The 19,523-nt window shown below is 36.7% G+C and overlaps 1 protein-coding gene and 1 pseudogene across 1 annotated transcript in view; one reads left to right on the top strand and one right to left on the bottom strand.

Annotated features, from left to right (window-relative positions):
- LRFN5 (leucine rich repeat and fibronectin type III domain containing 5) overlaps positions 1 to 19,523 on the bottom strand; it is a 395,075-nt gene that overhangs the window by 130,455 nt on the left and 245,097 nt on the right. The window lies entirely within an intron of this gene.
- Positions 3,501 to 3,878, top strand: LOC102852519 (annotated as a pseudogene).

Genomic DNA, 19,523 nt, shown 5'->3' with positions numbered 1-19,523 from the left:
TAGGGTCGCTATGAGTCGCAAGCAACTCGATGGCACATAACAACAGTATAGAAACATGTATTGGGATATGGAGTAAGAGATCTCATATTCGTATCTGAAGATGTTTAAAAGAACAATGTATTTCCATCTGTGTTGTTTAGATGAGCAAAATGTAGATAGCAAAGAAACACCATCTCATACAGTATCAGAAGATAATGTTCTCTTATTGGAATACAACTCAAAATACAACTGAAGAAGTGCTGGGTTCTCAGAACAGTTTACTCCTTAATGGCATATATGGAGTAATGTCTTCAGCTTCCATTTTCTGGTGTGATAAATGAGGAGAAACAGATACAAATATCCATTTCTATTTAGACTATGGTTTATATTAAATAAGAATCTAGTGTAATTGAAAGTTGCAAAAAAATACCAAAGAACAAATAAAAACTGATGTCCTAGGAAATTGTGAGCTGTAAGAGAATAGTTCTATCCATTTTTGTTGAAAATCATATGGTCTATTCTGCCAAAAGTAAAAAATTTATGAAGGATCATGTCAAATTCAGTGTTAAAAAGAAGATTTCAAGATCCTCTTAACAACACAACAACAGTTCTCCCTTGTTCTGTTTCAAAAACTGTTTCTTGGTCTATATACAGGTTTCATGTGAACATTATTAAATGTTCTAGGATTCTCATTCTTGTCAACATTATCTCTAACTTGTTAGGATCCATACAATCATATGCTTTACATAGTAAAAACAAAATCACACGAGTAAATATTTATCTGGTATGTACTTCTTTCAGTCAAGATCTATCTGATGTAAACAGTGATATCCCTTATTCTGTGTGCTCTTTTTAATCCACCTTTAATTTCTAGAAGTCACCTGTAAAGGCCTTTTTCCAAGTGTACATGGGCTTTATAAACATATTTCTCTAGTTCATCTATCAGTTCTGCCTTCTAGAAATCTGTGATGATAGAATTGCTACTATTGTGTCATTTTTTTCTCTATTCCATTTTTGGTAATTAATATACTTATTCATACATGATAGAAGAAGAATTGATGCCTTTGAGCTGTGGTGTTGGAGAAGGGTATTGAATATACCATGAACTGCTAGGAGAACAAACAGGTTTGTCTGGGAGGAGGTAAGACTAGGCTGCTCCTTGGAGGCAAAGATTCTGAAGCTTAATCTGACATATTTTTGGACATGTTGCAAGGAGGGACAAGTCCTTGGAAAGGGATATAATGCTTGGGAGGGTGGAGGGACAGCACAAGAGAGGAAGACCCTTGATGAGATGGATTGACTCAGTGACTGGGGTGATTGGGGTTAGTATGTCAGAAACAATAAGTTTGGCTCAGGATAGAGCAGGGTTCAGAGCTGTTGTACATAGGGTTGCTATGAGTTGCAAGTGATTCGATGGCACATAACAACAACACAATAACATGTTATATAGTTGCATAAGGAATACATAAAATGGGAACTATAAAAGGCTTACAGAAATATGTCTGTCTCATAGTCTATGCTTATTACAAGTCTTGGAAAAAATGCAGTCACAGTGCTCACTGAAAGCAAGGATAGTGAAACTTTGTCTCACATACTTTGGGCATGTTGTTAGAAAGGGCCAGTCCTTAGAAAAGTATATTATGCTTGGATAGGTGGAGGGTCAGCGTAGGGGTGGAAGGCCCTCAGGGATGGATTGGCACACTGACTACAACAAAAGGACTGAGTATATCAGAGAAGAGGACGGCACAGGATAGGGTAGGTTTCAGATCCATTGTTCATAGGATCATTATGAGTTACAGTCAGCTTAACAGCACTTAACATCACCACAGTACAAGTAAGCTCCTAATGGTATTTTGGATATCTTACTCCTCACTGAAGGAGTGGTGGCATACTACATAATGTACTGAGCTGCTAACTGAGAGATCGGTGGCTCAATCCACCTACTTCAGTGCAGAATAAAGATGAGACTTCAGGCTCTTACTATAAAGACTTACAGTCTGGGGAATCTGATGGAAATTCACTATGAATCAGAACTGACTTAAAGGTAGCAGTTATTCTCCACTTGATAGTGATCATAATCCGTTTTCCATGAAAAGAAATCATATCACTCTGTTGTAACATTCATTACTTTATTATCCTAAAATTTGTTTAATCACTACCTTATTAATGGGTATTACTGTTTAGCCCGAGTTATATTTAAATGCAATGATTAAGCTATAATATTTGTCCATGCTGTTTTAGAATAAAAACACAGATAACCTTAACCATATTGTGATTTTTATGAGGAGGCAAAAGCAGAAAAGAACTGAGGGAGTAAAACCCTACCTCCTGCATTGCACAATTTTAACTCTACAGCATAGATGTTTTCTTTTACTAATGCATGATACTAGTTAAAATAACAGATGGATAAAAGATTTTCTGTTTTAGCATGTTTAACTAACTGATCAAGAAATCTGTATTAGAAGGCTACTCCTTGAAACAAAATATGATAGATGCACAAGGCAGAATATTGGTAGGGAGCTACAGTGTATATCCTCCTGACCTAACAAGTAATGGAGTGATGCTCTAAGCTCAGAAGTTACATGACTCCTTGCTTATTCAAAATAACAGCAAATTACATTAACATTGATACATAATACATTTTTCTAATAATTACAGAGAAAACCCCTTTGCTCTCTTAACATTTTGAGGATAAAATTATAGTGACTCAAGAATAGAATTTGTCATACTATCTTCCATGTCTGCTTTACCTACACACCTTACTTATCCTGGCGTGGCTTGCAAGACCAATGGCCTAACAAAGACCTCACTGAAAAAATTTGCTTAGTTTCTCCTAAAGACAAAATTTCTCATATGTAACTTAACAGTTCATAATCTGAGGGGAAACAAGTCATGCTATGCACTAGGAGAGCAATCTGAAGAGTTGTACCAGACTGCTTATCATCCTTCAATTTCTGAGGGTACAGTCTTTGAGTTGTAGTGTTGGATAGTTGTATGAATATCCCATGGGATCTAAAAAGAATAAACAGATATTACTTAGAGAAAGGGCAGCCAAAGTGCTTCTTGAAGGCAAGGATGATGAAGCTTTAGCTCACATACTTTGGGCATTTGTTGGAAAGTTACAGAAGACTCTCCACCAGATGGATTGACAAGATGATTGCAGGAATGGTCTCAAGTACGTCAGCGATCATGAGGACGGAACAATGTAGGATGGGATTTAGATCTATTTTAATAGGGTTTTTATGAATTGTACTTCACTTGATAGCAACTAATACCAACAAACAACATAATTTGTGTGCAAAGTGCTCTGCTTTTAATTGAAGAGCTGGAAGTTTGATTCCATTAAGAGATGTTTTGTAAGAAAGGCTTCACAATTTACTTCAAACACAACAAAACAAAACAAAACCAACAACAGCAAAATCAGACACTGAAGTATTATGGAATGCAGTTCTACTCTCATACATGTGGGTCTATGATGAATAAGAGTTAATAGATCTCCTTTCCAGCTTTGTTCCGGCACTATGGCCCCCGCAAAGAAGGGTGGTGAGAAGAAGAAAGGCCGTTCTGCCATCAACGAAGTGGTGACCAGAGAGTACACCATCAACACTCACAAGCGCATCCATGGAGTGGGATTTAAGAAGCGTGCTCCTCGGGCACTAAAGGAGATCCAGAAATTTGCCATGAAGGAGATGGGCACACCAGATGTTCGCATTGACACCAGGCTTAACAAAGCTGTCTGGGCCAAAGGAATAAGGAATGTCCCATACCGCATCCGTGTATGGTTGTCCAGAAAACGTAATGAGGATAAAGATTCCCCAAACAAGCTGTATACACTGGTTACCTATGTACCTGTCACCACTTTCAAAAATCTACAGACCGTCAATGTGGATGAAAACTAATAGCTGATTGTCAAATAAAGTTATAAAACTGTCAAAAAAAAAAGAGTTAATAGATCAACAAATGACATTTTCAAAAGCCTCTCGTATGTTCTGAAAAGCCTTGGGGCCATTTAAATGATCCAAATAAACTTATGTAATCGATACAGCTTCCTTTCTATGTTTTGTACTATGCTTTTTAGGGGCTCTGGTCTTGTAGTCTGTAGGGAATTGCTTTGCTATCTCAATGGCTGTACCACTGTAATGATGAGAATCCACTAGAGGCTCCATTGTTTAAAGCCATACAACCCTGACCACGCTGAACACAACTGATCTTATCTGATCTTAGAAGCTAAGTAGGGTTGTGCCAAGTACTGGTTAGTACTTGGATGGGAGACGAAGAACCTGGATGAGATAGATTCTCACAGTGACTGTAGCAACGGGGTCAGGTATGTCAGAAATAGTAAGGTTGACTCAGGATAGGACAAGATTGTGAGCCACTGTTTATAGGGTTGCTTTGGGTCCTCAACTCAATGACACATAACAACAGAGTTTCCTGAGAAACCCAAGGAAAGCCATAGATTTTGCTAATATTCAAATATTTGCTTCCAGGACAAATTAGGTACCTTATTGACTTGTAATCCAATGTTTATTTAAATTAGAAATTAAGATTCTATGTATTTCAGGAAGAGAGGGTCCATCTTTCTTCTGCTAGGAAGCTGGTATGTTATAACTGCCTCTTTGAGTGAGTAGCACAGCTCTTTCCCACTGGCCTGCTTTGGCGGCTTAGTGGGTAGAAAGTTACAGCCAACCCAAAGACAGGTTGTTTCAACCCACCAGCTTCTTGACTGTGGAAAGATGGGCAATCTTCAGGGTGATTTATAGCCTCTGAAAAATGTAATGAGGAAAGTCAGCTATGAGTCACTTCCATCTTGATGGCACATAACAAGAACAATAACAACATAATTTAACAGCTTTACTTTGTTTTAATATAAATATCAACATATAACTGATTAAGTAGGACTAAATAGATTTTTATTCATAATGAATCTCCTTTGGGTTTCTGACACTATGTATCTTTTAATGCAAGAGACTACAGTTTATTCCTCAGAGATGCTGGTAAATTCAGACCACTAGGGACAAGTCACCATTAGTTTAGCAATGTAACAAACTACAGATCACATCACATGCACTCCTTAGGGAAGAAAAATTAGGCCTATAAGAATCATTTTCTAAACTCAGAAGGCTACAAAAAATAAACCATTATCAAACTTAATAAAAATAGTAATAAAAATAATAAAATTATATAACTGTTGTCAAAATGTTTTTTTCAATGATAACATGTTTTCATTTCCTTTCTGTTTCCTTCTCCCATCTTAATTCAGCTAAACTTCCACTCTTTCTTAGGCATTTAAATTCTTCCCACTGGGTTGCTATTGCAACTACTATGTGCCATCAGACATTTCCACTTCACAGCCTATGTGGCAAATATGGTTTCCTAGGCTGTAATCTTTAGCAAAGTAAAGTTCCAGGTCTTTGGTAGTCTAGTAGTAAGGAGCTTCCCTGCAATGTGAATGCCGCAGTTCAAATCCACCAGGTGCTCCATGGGAGAAAGATGGGCAAGCTCCTCCTATTCAAGTAAACTGCCTCTGAAAACCCACTGAAGGATCAGCAATCAGTTGGATCCAACTTTATGGTATACAACAACAGGCTGTACTCTTTAGCAGAGTAGACTGCCAGGTCCTGTACTAAAATAAGCAAAGCTACTAATATAAACTAGGTTTAGGGTTAGAGTATCCGAGGCGTGTCTGTTTTTTATTGATTAAGCAAAGGTATATGACTGTGTGAACCACAACAAATTGTGGCTAACTTTGAGGAGAATGGGAATCCCAGAATGCTTGATTGTGCTCATGCAAATCCTATACTTGAACCAGTAAGCAGTTTTCAGAACAGAGCAGGGAAACACTCCACGGGAAGATCAAGAAATGTGTGCATCAGGGATGCATCTTATTGCCACACCATTTTAATCTACATGTAAAACAGATCATTTGGAAGGCTAGACTTCATAAGGAGGAATGTGACATCAGGATTGGGGGAAGACTCATCAACAACCTGTTTTATGCAGATGACACAACCCTGCTTGCTGAAACTGAGGAGGACATGAGGCATTTGCTGCAAAATGTCAGGGACAGTAGTCTTCAAATCGATTGAAGCTCAACATCAAGAAAACAGAGATTCTCACCACTGGCCCAATTGACAACATCATAATAGATGGAGAAGAGATTGAGATTGTCAACAATTTTAGCTTGTTTGGTTCCCTGATCAACACGCTTGACACTAGCAGTCAGGAAATCAAAAGATGAATTTCATTGGGAAAGCCAGGGATTTCTCTAGAGTAATGAAGAAAAACAATGTTAGTCTAGAAACTTAAGTGTAACTGAGCCAAGCTGTGGTCTCTGCAATTACTGTGCATTGTCCAGAAAAGTGGACAATGACTAAAGATAATAGAAGAAGAATCAATGCCATTGAGTTTGGTGCTGGAGAATAGTGTTGAACACACTATGGACTGCCAGGAAAACAAATAGGTCTTTCTTAGAAAGGGTGAAAACAGATTTCTCTTTAGAAGGAAGGATTTTGAAGTTCAGTCTCCCATACTTTGGGCATGTGGCTAGGGCAGACCAGACCTTAGAGAAGGTCATCATGTTTGGTAGAGGGATGGTACAGGAGAGGAAGGCGGAGGATGAGATATATTAACTCAGCAGCCGTGTTAATGGGATTAGGTCTGTTGGAGACATTGAGATTGAATCAGGATAGGACAGGGATCAGAGCTTTTGTACACTGGGTCCCTATAAGTGCAGGTGGTTCAGCAGCATGTAACAGTAACTAAAAGAAGTTAAATTTTCAGTAAATTAGACTTTTAGAGTCCAAGGACATAAGCAAAGGGAGGAAAAAAAATAAATAAAACACACAACATAGTTGATTAAAAAATTTAAAAAATAAAATCCAAAATAATAAAACCATAATAACCTCTGTAAATTTAGTCTAGAATTTTGTTCACTGAAAGCTAAGTTTTTCACTTGGCAGCTAGAACTTAAAAATCTGAAAACTCTAGGTTATTAAAATTCTAAAGTAAATCCCATGACAATGATATTCATAGACAACAAAGGGGTTTTCTTTTTTCTAGCTTAATAAATTATATTACCGTTAAGACTGACAGTTTGGGTCACTATTACTGCTGAAGGCTAAATCCAAAGAGGGAGGAAAAAGAATAAAATAAGTCTCTAAATATTCCCAATTTAGCTCTATTTCATCTCATCTCTTTTCTCCATCACAATAGTTTCCTAATTATCACACTTGGGGAATTCAGAGTCCGTTCTTACTATATACTTCTTAACTACCAGGGAGGTCTGATCTCTGTTCTTTAGGTTAACAACTGTTTCATGCCAGGCTTATACTCGCTTTAGGACACATTAAAGTTGCCAAGTACCTGCCAAGTAAGATGCTCCTCTGCCCTCCCTCTCCTTGGTAAAGGCTGTTTTCTTCCAGCAGACTTTAGAGCACTCTCTCATTCTCAGCAGAGCAATCTATGTAGTCACTATCTATCATTCAAAGATGACATGTGGAGATAAAACCTATTTACCATCTTCAGCTCACTCTTTATGCTACTTCAAATGCCCCAGCATCCAGGATAATGAGCATATGCTGTGAGCTTTAAGATCCTCAAGGATCCTTCTCTTAGAAAAGAAAAAAAGAGTTATGGAAATAACTAGAAACCTGGAAGAGCGCTGATGGAGCACAGAAAACCTTAAGAAGGGGATGTCAGCATTAAGGAAAAGAACATGTAGAGCTCAAGGACAAAAACTTTTGTCCCTTTAGATGCATGTGGCTTAAGTCCCTATAGGTGGATGTGATAATTGAAAGTTTCATAGTACTAATTAATATTAATCTCAAAATTAAGTACTTAGAAATGAGAAATGAGTCTTTATAATAGATTGTCATTAATTTCATCTCTATCCTTAATTAATACTTAAAATAAGTGTTCAACAAATATGCAAATATTTAATCCTCAAACTTTTAAGGAAACATTGCTGTTCACTTTTAAAATTAAGATACTTAGTGAGCTATGTTGTTATTGTTATGTGCTCTGGAGTTTCCTGCAACTCATAGTAACCTTATGCAAAATAGCTCTAAACTCTGCCCTATTCTGAGCCAGCATTTATGTCTCTGACACGCCCAATACCATTATCCCAGTTACTGTGTCAATCTATCTCATCCAGGATCTTCCCCTCTTGTTTTGTCCCTCCACCCTTTCAAGCATGATGCCGATCACCAACGACTGGTCCCTCCTAACAATATGACAGAGCTTTAAAATCCTCATCTCTAAGGAGGGACTTGGTTTTCCCCTCTTCAGGATAAAGCTTTTTGTTCCTTTGGCTGTACGTGGAATGTTCAGCATTCTTCTCCAGCAACACAACTCAAAAGCATTGGTCCTTCTTCTGACTTCCTTAGTCATTCTCTAGCTCTCTGATGCATAGCAAGTAATTGCAAAGACCATGGCCTGGATCAGGCAGATCAGGGTCTCTAAACTGACATCATTGCTCTTCAGCATTCTGGAGAGGTCTCTGACAGCAAATTTTGTCAGTGCAATTTGTTTTTTTTATTTCCTGCGTGCTGGTGGTGCTAAGAGTGTTGACTTCAGAACAAAGAAAGCTGAAGTTGTTAACAATCTCAAACTCCTCCCCATCTAACCATGGTGCTGCCAGTTGGCTCAGTGGTGAGAATCTTTGTTTTCTTGTTGTTGAGCTTCAATTCACATTGAAGACTGCTGGCCCTGACCTTATCCAGAAAACACTTCAGGTTTTCTTCAGTTTTGGCAAGCACGGTTGTGTCATCTTCAGATTGTTGAGGAGTTTCCAATTCTGATGCTACACTCCTCAATATAAAGCAAAGTCTCCCTAATGATATGATCAGCATACAGATTGCAAAAGTATGGAGACAAATGCTTCCCTGACATACTCCTTTCCTGATTTTGAACCATATAGTCTTTCCTTGCTCTGTTCTGACGACTGTTTCTTGGTCCGAGTATACATTATGCATGAGCAACAAGTGTTCTGGTGCAAATTTACATCACAGGTGTAGGCAAGAAATGAGAATTCAATTTACACTGCAGGTATAGGCAAGAGGTGAGAATTTAATTTACACAGCAGGTATAGGCAAGAGGTGAGAATTAATTCACTTTAAATTCTATTAGGTTCCAAATTCAATTTCTTTCTACTTCTTCCCTTTCTTTCCACATTTAATATATTTAACTCTAGAATAATTATAATGCGATAATACTAGTCTATATCAAGGCAATAATGTTATATTAATCATTATAGGCTTATTCGCAAGATATTGCCTATATCTAAGGAGTTCATATGGTGTATGACGTCATGTGTTGGGTTGCTAACTGAAAAGCTGGTGGTTGGGATACGAGGCAGGCAGGCAGTCTCTCTATCAAAATTTACTGCCGAGGAACTCAGGGGAGGGTTGCTATGGGTCTGAACTAAAAGCAGCATGTGGGTGGATATGTTTATATTTAGTCCTTGTATTTGATTTATAAGTTAACCAATGCTTAACATTGTCTTCCTCCCCACTGCCAACTAATTTCACTTACTTTTGCTGCATATATGTAGCCAATACAAAACTAAACTTCTGGGGAATATTTTGTGAATTAGGAAAAAGATAACATCCAGATTATTACTTCGGTTTTATTGTTTATACATTCTTCTACCTTACCATGTAGTCTGGTGTTTAGAAATTTAAATATATTCTTCTATTTATTAATGACTAGTTGACTTTAGTTTGTGCTCCAAGTTTATTTAGCATCTCATGAGAGTTCTACTATATGAATGTATGACTTCGGTTTGTGGGGGTTTTTTTGTCTGTATTCCAAGTGTTTACCAAAATTCCTGGTATATACTCATTCCTATAAATCAGAACCAACTTTTAGCTGATTCTCCAGGTTTCTGAGATTGCATATCATGTGCAAGGAAACTGCCCATTGTCCCACCTCAGATTCAAAGTGGTAGAGAGGCATGACCTTTGAGTTAATAGCTCAGTTCTTTACAGACTACACCACAAGTGCTCATGTGGCAGACATACACAATTCTCACATGCATCATTTTATTAATTCAACAGAAACAAATTAAATCCACCACCTAACATGTAAGAGTTATTGAATCCTTTTACATTAAATTATTAAAAATGTACGCATTAATAAATACTTACGTTAGAAGGTCATGATTAGTACACGTCATTGCTCTAAAAGACATAGAAGGTTAAGTAGCAAATATATAATAGAACAAAACATGGATATGGATATGATGTGGTGTAATAATATCTAACTCTGAGAAGGTATATTTAACCCACTAATTAAAGGTATTAAGCTCAATGTCTTTTAGTTCTGAGATTCTGAAGACAAAATATTCCTCATTTAGACTTTTATTTACTCTCACTGACGCTACTACTTAAAAAGAAGCACTCATTGAAGGGGCCTCTGCCAACAAAAGCTTTTAGAATTGAATCAACAAGTGCTCTAGTAAGTGGTTTCAGAGGCTTTAAGAGCCTCCTTGTGCCTCTGTACCATATATGGTGTCTGTTAGTCATTCATAAGCTACTGCTACAAGAAAATAACTTTCTCAGCTCTATGACATGCACCATTAGAGAGACAATTGCTGATATTACACTAAGTTCTCATGGAAATGGAAGCTTTCACAGACCATGAGCCTGGGAATCTCCATAAACAATTTTGCCTTGAGTCATGGAAGAAGTAACCCTCAAGCTCAACTTAGCTACTGAAGCTTACTTGGTACGGGATGTAGGCAAACCTGGGCTTTCTGGAACATTCCACCTTCCAGAGGCAGTGACCTTCCCACCCCTGTCCTCACATGTGGACAGGGCTCATGGTATTGAGGAAGTTAGTCCTTCCTCAGGCATATTGAGTACTGGGAGAGACCTCAGAATTAACATGAAGATAGCAATGGAGTTCATAGGTTGTCTGGATATGTTACACCCATGCAAACTTGTAGAAATCAGTGGAATAGTGCTGTTTTTTTTATCCTTAATCAGGACATGCCTTATAAAGAACTGGACCAAATAGTGAACACAAATTGACAAATATCAGGCAATCAATTTAGAACTGGCTAACAAATGGCTTTTTTGCATACTTTTGTACAGTCTCTTGGGCTATATAAATAGTTATATACTGACTAAGTATTTTATAAGGTAGCTTAGTGGTAAGATACTGTGCTGCAATCCCAAAGGCATATAGTTTAAATCTACCAGCTGTTCTGTGGAAGAAAGATCGGCAATCTCCTCCCGTGTATTTACTTGCTTCAGAAAACCCGCTGAAGGGTCAGCTATAGGTAGACTCCTACTCTACAACACACAACAACAAAAAGGAACAGATGTCACAATTTGCACCCCTAAAGGCTGCAGTCTTAGAAATCCTATGAGGCAATTCTACTCTGTCCTGTCAGGTTACATGATGAATATAATGGTACATTATAAATGGTACATGTAAAATTTGTAAATGGCAAACGTTTTATTACACGTATATTTACTACAAAAAATGATACTATCAACATTCATTACAACTTCATAAAAATATTGTTAAACTCAATCTTAGTCCACTACTTTAAAATAAATTCCAACTTATAATAACCATCATGTTTCTGAAGCTGTAAATAGTTATGGGAAAAGACTATTTGTCTTTCTTCCAAGGAGCATCTGGGGGGTGCTGCTACCTCTTTGGCTTACTAATTATATTAAAACTTAATTTTTATAATACATTAAGGATATAAAAGACCATCATCAAAACTCAAGCGTGGTTAACTTGCACAGGAAGAAATTGTCTATCTTTCTCCAACAAAGCAGTCTGTTTAGGTTGCTGGTACAGTTTCTTACCTACTAGGTCACCAGATCTTCCTTTTTAAAGACCATAAAAAATAGTAAGCTTATATGAGTTCTTTCTGACTCACTACTTATTTGTAGTTTTTCCTATATATATGGTCATATTTTAAACACAGACACACACACACACACACACCCAGAAAATACAAAATAGCTGGCTGGAGGCTTTGTGGTAAGGAATTGGGCAACCAATCTGAGGTCATCCACTTCAAATCCATCAGCTGCTCCAGGTGTCCAGGTGATTTACAGCCCTTAAAAACCCTCTGCAGGGTGAGCACTGACTCAGTTCTGACTCAGCAACACATGTAAACAAAATATATTCACCATTTTATTATACTTCAAATGAAAGTTTACAAATTCCTTTCCCATTCAGCTGCTCAGTTTTTTATATAAATTGCAAACTTTATGTTGCAATCGCCACTCTTGTTACTTCAATTTTTATTCTGTTCACTTCAATTCTCATTCCATCTATTCTTCTAATCATCCATATTCTTATTTCCATTCATTTCTCTATCATATCCCTTCCTTCATTTTCAGCTTTCTCCTTGGGCAGATATTATCCTTTTTATCCTATAAGATTAATGTTCTAAGTATTTAGTCTCTTTCTGTTTTTATTGTTATTTCATAATAAAAACCTAGAGCAATGTCTCAATAGAATGCTAGATTAGTAACTGGTCACTAACTTAAAGTCCAGAGATTATTAGGTCTGTGGGAGACAAATGAGGAAGTTATGTGATTCCATAAAGAAACAGCCATGGAAAGTGTATGAAATAGTTGTATATTAGGTATGGAAGGAACACTGGTAAAACAGCAGTTAAGTGATTTTTTGCTACCAAAAAAGGTGCAGTACACAAGGAACTGCACTGCTAACACAAAGGCTGCATCTCTCAAGCAGTTTGAGTTCACGAGCCACTCCACAGGAGAAAAACGGCCAATCTCCTGCATAATGTACAGATTCAGAAACCCAATGGATGATCAGCTATGAGTTAGTTCTGAGTTGAAGACAATGAGTAAATGATTAAGAATGTCTCCTTTGAAAGAAACATCATGCTTAGAAAGACACATCATGCTTAGAAAGACAAAGGGTTAGCAAAAGAGAGGGACACCATAAATGAGATGAATTGACATAGTGACTACAGACACTGGATACAAATGTGTCAGAGTTGACGAGGATGGTGCAGAATAGGACAGGGATCATATCTCTTTGTCCTAGGGTTGTTAGGAGACGTGCTTGACTCAAGAGCACTTACCAACAATAACAACACTTCGTTCAAAGTAAAGATTAAAAATAGCATTTGGGCACATTAATTTCAATGATGGTGAACTTTTTAACTAGGACAATTTGACTCAGAGGTCTATGTCAAATTCCATCAAACATCAACATTGCTCTTGCTGTGATGAGTGCCATATTAACGTTTTACCATTGAATCGTTGGTAGGTTTAGATCACTGACTTTTTGATTAGTTGTTGAGTGCTTAACTACAGCATAATGAGGACTACTTCATATGTCAATATTCTGCTGTGAGGCACTATTGAGTCTGTTTGACTTATAGGAATCCTATGTACAATTACTCCGCCATGGGTTCAATTCTGACTCTTTTCTGTTTTCTGACGGAAACCCGCTCCTCGATTTCCAAGGCTGTAATTCTTATGGGAGGAGTCTACTCATATTTCTTTAACAAAGAAGCTGAATATTTGAACCATTGTCCTTTCTATTAGCAACGCATTATATTAAACACTATTCCACCAGAGCTATTTTATGTAAAATAGCTCTAGAATTCATAAACTTTGATATACAAATTCTAAATTATATGCATGTGACTGAAGATATTTTAAAGACAGACTATTAGAAAAGTGGTTTGACAAGGAATATTGTATATGGTGTTACTTGTCAAAAGAAAAAAACACATTTGGAAGAAATATCACATGTTCTTTACAAGCAAGAATGGCAAGGTTCTGATGGAGTCTGTACACTTACCAGGAAAGATTAATCACTATAAAAGAACATCATATTCAGTGAAGTGGAAAATCAGTCAAACATTAGGGAATCCTCAATGGTATGGGCTGATATAATTGTTATTAACAATAGACCCAAATATACCAATAATTATGAAGATGACTCAGAACTAGGGACCATTTCATTCTGTTACACATATTGTTGATATTAATTGGAACCAATTAAAGGTGTTTGATTGTGTGGATCACAACAAACTATGGCTGGCTCTGAGAAGAATTGGAATCCCAGAACACTTGACTGTGCTTATGCTAAACTTTTACTTGGCAGTGGTCAGGTGAAAGCAAAGAAACACTGCATGGTTCAGAATCAAGAATTAGGTAAGGCTTATCTATGAGATGGATTGATTCGGTGACTGGGGTAATCGGAATGGGTGTGTCGGAGGCAGTGCGGTTGGCGCAGGATAGAGCAGGGTTTAGGGCTGTTGTGCATAGGGTCGCTATGAGTCGCAAACGACTCGACGGTACATAACAACAACAACAACAACAACAAGGCTTATCTAGGAAAGCTGGCATTAAAAATTTCTATTAATATCAATTGGTCTCAACTTATTACTGGGCATGGCAGGCCAATATCTTTAAATAGGTTAACCCATTATGCTGGTGGACTATGAATTGAATGAGCCAGAGACTCCCAAGCCATATAACAAGTCCAATCGCTGACCCCCCGCGTGGGCATGCCGAAATGTAAACCATGGTAAGGCCTAGCTATGTCTGCAGGTTGATGTCTACTGGGAATCCGTGTCATGCTGGCTGGTGGATCCTTGCTCCTTGCTGAGGGTCACATAAGGAACACTGACGGCTCTTTTGGCTTTATTTTCACCCTAAGTCGGGGTCAGCAGATTTCATTTGTCAGATGGCTTGGGAGTCTCTGGCTCTTTAATAGGCCACCAGCATTTGGGCATGCCAGAATTTAAACATGTGGAGGGCAAATGGTTATTGATATTTTCTGTGATGATGACCACCTGTGCCATAGGTTTTACCAAACATGGGGAGTGTTTGGTGGAGCTCCCACATTGATTCAGGTTTGGAAGCAGAAGTGTCATGCACTTCCTAAATCACATGCCTCTGCAAACCGTGAGGGCCCCTCTATTTAAATGTCAGTTGGGAAAGAGGGCTTACTGATTATTGGTATTGCTATTGCTATTGTTATTTCATTTTGGAAGAAGATTCTTCTAAGTTGCACAGCACTCCTCTGTCAATTTGCAGTACTAAGGCAATTTGGGTTTGCTGTGAAACTGAACCTTGAGCCATTAGGGGTCAAATGCCATAAGGGCTGCCCATGGTGGACAGTGTTTGGTGGAGCTCCCAGTTTTAAGACCGGTTTGGAAGCAGGAGTGGCATCCACTTTCCAAACTACATGCCTCTGGAAACTCTATGAATCCTTACAGAAAGGCTTCAGGCCTTTTGTTCATAGGGTCACTATGTCCTTGACTCCAGGGAAATCAACAACAATCCATTATGCACTTGAGACAGGTAGATAATTACATCTCAACACTTCCTCTATTGCTGATTGATTCCTTTTCTAGAGAAAACTATGCATAATGTATCTGTTATCAACTTGACTTCAAATGATACTTGATTTTATTTCTTTATATGCAACAGTCCCTTTAAGCACCTCAACTGTAATTCATATAGTTAGTATAGTTTCCAATAGATATTTAAAAAATAAAATAGAGAACAAGGGCAATCTTCAAGTCAGATAGGCTTAAAGATGTGACATAAAAAACAGGAATTATAAATACAAACTATCTCCAGAATAAAGAGTTCCAAAATGTCTTTGAGAATGAGAAAAAAAGTTAGATAATATAGAGGATAGGAAAAGGGGCAGGTGAGATAGAAGGAGAGTAGAAAAATCAGATGAATATCTAATAGGAATTATAAGAGTGAGATGAGGAAAATGAGATAACAAATACTCCTTAAAAGATGATAAATTTTCTGAAAATGAGTTAAAATTAATTTAATTAACAGATTTAGGGGTCAGAATAAACAAAAAGCCACCAAAAGATTACAGTGGAAGAAACAGAAAATAAAGATCAAAAAGAAGAAAAATAGACCATTTAATGGAACACAAGTTTGGCTTAAAGGTTCTTTCTTAGCCGAGAAAGATAAATAAAATAAAAAGTTAAACTAAGTGTTTTCCATTATAAATCGTATTGCAATATAAATAACATTAAAAAATAATCATAAAACTAAGTTTAGGAAAGAGATTGGTTTAGTAACCCAGATGCTTATTAAAGAAAATATCTAAAGATGAATATTCTCCAGGCAGAAGGAAGTGATTATATTTAGAAAGTCCAAATTCAGTAACAAAGGATAATAATGTGTTGGTATTAAAAAAATAACATAAAGGACACAAAAAGGAAAACAACTACTTTTAGTGGAATAAATGAAATTAAAACAGAGAACAAAAGTAATGTATAGTAGAGTTGTAATTGTTATAATAAACAAAGGGTTTTCATCAGTGAAAATGGTAAAAAATTATAACTGAAATCTGATAAAATAATTATTTATTTTGTGTTGTCTTGAAAATTCACCAAAAGTATAAATATATAACACTCAAAAGAAAAAAAAAGAATAATCTGAAACTATCAATAGAAAGCATATAGACTTTTTAACCACATAAATAATAAGTACATTTAATGAGCGCATAAAATACACAGCACCAACTGTAGAAGTGTTTGGGAATAATATTGGATATATCATAGATTCTCAAAGGAACAAGCATATCTTCCTGGTAATAGGTGTGTAAGTTCAGTACTCTTTTTTAATTGTGATTTTAATGAAAGTTTGCAAAAAAGTTGGATTTTCATTCATTCACTGTTGCACATTTTCTTCCTTATCTTTCCATCATTAAAAAAAATATTCATTCATTATTGCATAATTTCTTCCTTTCTCTCCACCACCTTCCCACAGTTCACTTTGCTATACACCTTTTATTCTGGACTTTTATCATACAAATAATGCCTAATCATATATCCTTTTAAACAGTTCTTTCCTTCATTTGTTCCAATGTAGAGTTCATTATTTATCCCCTCTTTTCTTAGTTTCCTCCCAACACCTATGTCAGTCTTTTCTTATAAAAGTATTTGTTCTTTTGTGACTGAGATATTTCACTCAGCACAATGTCTTCCAGGATCACCGATGTCATATTTTCTGAGTTTCTTGTTTTTCAGTGGTGCGTAGTATTCCATTGTGTGAATATACCATAGGGGGTTTTTTATCCATTCATTTGTTGATGGGCACTTGGGTTGTTTCTATCTCTTTGCTATTGTGAATAATGCAGCAATAAACATGGGTGAGCATCTATCTGTTTGAGTGGTAGCTCTAGTATATTTAGGGTATATTCCTAGTAGTGGAATTGCTGGATTAAAAGCTATTTCTATTTCCAACTTTTTGAGAAAGTGTCATACTGCCTTCCATAGTCCATAATGGTGACACCATTTCACACTCCCACTAGTAGAGAATAAGAGCTCCAGTATATCCACAACTTCAATAGCATTTGTTGCTTGCTGCACTGTTGAACTTTGCCATTGTTATTGGGGTGAGATGATATCTCGTATTTGTTTTGATTTGAATTTCTCTGACAGCTAGGGATTTTAAATGATTCTTCATGTGTTTGGCATCTGAATGTCATCTTAGGTGAAGTTATTAATATCCTGCGCCCATTTTGTGATTGAGTAGTTTACCTTTTATTTGTTGAAGTGTTGGAGTATTCTAGAAATTTTAGACATGAGTCCCTTATCAGATATGTCATTACCAAATATTTTTTACCAAGCTCTGGCTTTCCTTTTTACCCTGTTGGAGTTTTTAGATGTGCATAGGGATTTGATTCTTAGAAGATCTGATTAATCTATTATATTCTTTACTGGTTATAGGATTTTTAGTATGCTTGGGAGACAGTTCATGTTGTGGATTAGGGCATCTAGAGCTCTTCAAAGCTTTTCTCTGATGAAGTTTATCATCCTTGGTTTTACTCTTAGGTCCTTGATCCACTTTGTGTTATTTTTTGTGTATGGTATGAGATGTGAGTCTTGCCTGAATTGTCTACAGATAGTTTTGCAATTTTGTGAACACCATTTGGTAAAGAGGATTTTGTTTCCCCACGTAACTGATTTCATCTCCCTGTAAAAAAATCAATTGAGTATAGGTAGACAAACTGATTTCTGAGTTCTCAATTCTATTCCACTGATCTATGTGTCTGTCACTGTACCAGGACCACGCCGTTTTGACCACCACAGCAGTGTAGTTGAATTTGAGATCATAGAGTGAGATGCCTCCTGCTTCATTTCTTTTTCAGGAGTGCTTTACTTATTTGGGATCTCTTTCCATTCCAGATGAAACTGAAATTGCCTTTTCCATCTCACTTAAGAATGGAATTGAAATTTGTATTGGGATTGTATTGAACTTGCAGATTGCCTTTGGTGGAATTGTCATTTTCACAATTTTGAGTCTTTCTGTCCATGCAAATGGTATATTTTTCCATTTCTCCAGGTCTCTTTTTGTTTCTTTTTATTTTCTTAAAATTTTTATTTTACACTGGTTTACTTACAAAGCTTATTACATGCATTGTTTTTTCATACTAGATATTTCCCATTCCCTTTAACCAACTCTTCCTCGCCCATTGTGTAGCTATATGATTAAACCCTCTTCTCATTCCTAAGCTCCTCCACCCCCTTGGATCCTCATATACATTTTACTTTCAATTTCTGCAATAACGGTCTTAAGCAGTATTTGTCCTTATGGGACTGAGTTAGTTCATTTAGCATAATTCTCTCCAGTCCCTCCCAAGTAATATTTGTTGTTTTCTTTGACTAGGTCTTTTGTGTTTCTAGTCAGAGAACTCCCAAATATTTAATTTTGTGGTTAACTTTTGTGATGGATATTGTTTTTCTTAGCTCCATGTCTGTATTTGTCACTCTAGAGAGTTGATCTTGTATCCTGCCACTTTGTTGAACTAGTTGACTATGTCTGTAGTTTTAGTGCTAAGTCTTAACACTTTTCTAATTATACTATCATAACATATGTATATAGAGATAATTTTACCTCTGTCAATTTGGATACCTCTTGTTTCCCTCTCTTAGTGATATAATTAAGACTTCCAGCACAATACTGAATAGGAGAGGTGATAATGGACACCTTAGTTCATGTTCTCAAGGGGAATACCTTTTATATATCTCTCCATTGAGAATGCTTTTGGCTCTTGGTTTTATGTATATACTTTATAGTATGTTAAGGTAATTCCCCTGTATTGTTGTGTTTTAATCAGAAAAGAATGTTGGATTTTATCAAAGGTCTTTCTGTATCCATTGATAAGATCATGTGGTTCTTGTTTTTTGCTTTATTAATGTGATGAATTGCACTGTTAGTTTTTCTTATATTTAACAGTCCTTGCATACATATTATGAAAGTCAGTTGGTCATGGTGAATTATTTTTCCTTTATGTTGGATTCTATTGTCCAGAATTTTATTGAGGATGCTTGCATCTTTGTTCATGAGAGAAATCAGCCTATAGTATTCTATTTTCGTGGTGTCTTTTCCTGACTTTGGTATCAAGGATATGTTTACTTCATAGACTGAGCCTGGAGAATTCCATCTTTTTCTGTTTTCTAAACACTGTACATCAGCAGAGAACTGCCAGAAGTCCAGGCAGGGTTTAGAAGGGGTCGTGGTACTAGGGATATTGTTGCTGATGTTAGATGG

This window comes from Elephantulus edwardii, unplaced genomic scaffold (assembly GCF_000299155.1).
Source record: "Elephantulus edwardii isolate Elephantulus edwardi_28Jun2011 unplaced genomic scaffold, EleEdw1.0 scaffold00100, whole genome shotgun sequence".
In the NCBI taxonomy this organism is placed as follows: domain Eukaryota; kingdom Metazoa; phylum Chordata; class Mammalia; order Macroscelidea; family Macroscelididae; genus Elephantulus; species Elephantulus edwardii.
The sequence above is the reverse complement of the archived record's forward strand: the minus strand, read 5'-3'. Positions and strand labels throughout refer to the sequence as shown.